At 40.9% G+C, this 2,500-nt stretch overlaps 1 protein-coding gene across 1 annotated transcript in view; it reads left to right on the top strand.

The window, feature by feature from the left end:
* Window positions 1-2,500, top strand: part of LOC123509213 (transmembrane protein 132E-like) — a 41,366-nt gene that overhangs the window by 5,640 nt on the left and 33,226 nt on the right.

Genomic DNA, 2,500 nt, shown 5'->3' with positions numbered 1-2,500 from the left:
CTGGGACACATTTTTACCTTGAGATTTGTGTACCATTAGACCATTTTATTGACATTAGGAAGGGTGTATGGAGGGCAGAAGATTAATGGCCACAGTCTTCACCATTTTAATCCCCCACATGAGTTTCTGAAGTTGTAGAGAATCACCAAATAGTCACCACAAGGAATAGGGAAACACGTCATGCTACTGAAGGGGTCAAATTGTCGTGTTAAACTTCATAATAGTCTCCAAAACTCATTTCTCCATATTAATTGCCAACTTTCCAATATCATATCTCTCTTCTCGTTTTCTTTGTAACTTCCAATAGACTGCAGTGGAAGTTATTGGGGTTTTTAAAGGTGGTAGTGGAAGTTATTGGGGTTTTAAAGGGTTCTAGTGGAAGTTATTGGGGTTTTTAAAGGTTGTAGTGGAAGTTATTGCGGTTTTAAAGAGTTCTAGTGAAGTTATTGTTGTTTTTAAAGGTTCTAGTGAAGTTATTGGGGTTATTAAAGGTTGTAGTAGAAGTTATTGGGGTTTTAAAAGGTTCTAGTGAAGTTATTGGTGTTTATAAAGGTTCAAGTGAAGTTATTGGGGATTTGAAGGGTGTAGTGGAAGTTATTGGGATTTTTAAAGGTTCTAATGAAGTTATTGGGGATTTTAAAGGTTTTAGTGGAAGTTATTGGGGTTTTAAAGGGTTCTAGTGAAGTTATTGTGGTTTTAGAAGGTTGTAGTGAAGTTATTGGGGTTTTTAAAGGTTGTAGTGAAGTTATTGGGGTTTTAAAGGGTTCTAGTGGAAGTTATTGGGGTTTTTAAAGGTTCTAGTGAAGTTATTGGGGTTTTTAAAGGTTCTAGTGAAGTTATTGGGGTTTTAAAGGTATCTAGTGAAGTTATTGGGGGTTTTAAAGGTTCTAGTGAAGTTATTTGGGGTTTTAAAGGGTTCTAGTGGAAGTTATTGGGGTTTTCAAGGGTGTAGTGGAAGTTATTGGGGTTTTAAAGGTTCCAGTGAAGTTATTGGGGTTTTTCGAAGGTTGTAGTGAAGTTATTGGGGTTTTTAAGTGTGTAGTGGAAGTTATTGGTGTTTTTAAAGGTTATAGAGAAAACTGTCATTATTATTATTTTAATTAGTGTTTTAAGAGAGAGAGCTATTTTAGTTTTGTGTAGAGAGCTTTCTCTCTCTCTCTCTCTCTCTCTCTCTCTCTCTCTCTCTCTCTCTCTCTCTCTCTCTCTCTCTCTCTCTCTCTCTCTCTCTCTTTCCAGTACTCCGCAATGCAGACTCATTGTAACCTCCTCCTCCTCCTCCTCCTCCTCCTCCTCCTCCTCCTCCTCCTCCTCCTCCTCCTCCTTCTCCTCCTCCTCTTTCTCTTCCTTTCCTTTTCCTTCTCTTCTTACTCATCCTCTTTTCTCCTCCTCCTCCTCCTCCTCCTCCTCCTCCTCCTCCTCCTCCTCCTCCTCCTCCTCCTCCTCCTCCTCCAATAATTCCTCCTCCTCCTTCTCTCTCTCCTTTATTCTTCCTTATCTCTCTCATTTATTTCTTCTTTATATTCTCTCTCTCTCTCTCTCTCTCTCTCTCTCTCTCTCTCTCTCTCTCTCTCTCTCTCTCTCTCTCTCTCTCTCTCTCTCTCTCTCTCTCTCTCTCTCGTGCCCTTTGCCCAAATAACATCTACTTCAGAGAGAGAGAGAGATAGAGTAGTAGTAGTAGTAGTAGTAGTAGTAGTAGTAGTAGTAGTGGTAAACCATTTATCACATAAAGACACTTCAAATATAAGTGACTCTCTCTCTCTCTCTCTCTCTCTCTCTCTCTCTCTCTCTCTCTCTCTCTCTCTCTCTCTCTCTCTCTCTCTCGTTATGTTAGATGGAAGATAAGGCTCTCTCTCTCTGGTGTGTGTGTGTGTGTGTGTGTGTGTGTGTGTGTGTGTGTGTGTGTGTGTGTGTGTGTGTGTGTGTGTGTGTGTGTGTGTGTGTGTGTGTGTGTGTGTGTGTGTGTGTGTGTGTTATTTTCATCCTCATAGAATAATCTCTCTCTCTCTCTCTCTCTCTCTCTCTCTCTCTCTCTCTCTCTCTCTCTCTCTCTCTCTCTCTCTCTCTCTCTCTCTCTCTCTCTTCAATATTTAAACTCGCTGAAGAGGACGTATTCTAGAGAGAGAGAGAGAGAGAGAGAAGAGAGAAGAAAAAAATCCTCTAACTCTTCTTAACACTTAATTCTCTCTCTCTCTCTCTCTCTCTCTCTCTCTCTCTCTCTCTCTCTCTCTCTCTCTCTCTCTCTCTCTCTCTCTCTCTGGATTAGAAAGATTAGCATAGTTTGTGTTCAGAAGTCTCGTTTTCTTTCAGTTTTGTCTTCATATCCCATTTTCTTTAGCTCTTTCTTCTTCTTCCTCCTCCTCCTCCTCCTCCTCCTCCTCCTCCTCCTCCTCCTCTTCCTCCTTGTTCGATATACTGAATGATTTCGTAGAGAGAGAGAGAGAGAGAGAGAGAGAGAGAGAGATTAAAATGAGAGTGAAATTTCAATACCTCCTCCTCCTCC

This window comes from Portunus trituberculatus, chromosome 26 (genome assembly GCF_017591435.1).
Source record: "Portunus trituberculatus isolate SZX2019 chromosome 26, ASM1759143v1, whole genome shotgun sequence".
Classification (NCBI taxonomy): Eukaryota; Metazoa; Arthropoda; class Malacostraca; order Decapoda; family Portunidae; genus Portunus; species Portunus trituberculatus.
This window is presented reverse-complemented; position numbering and strand designations above follow the sequence as displayed.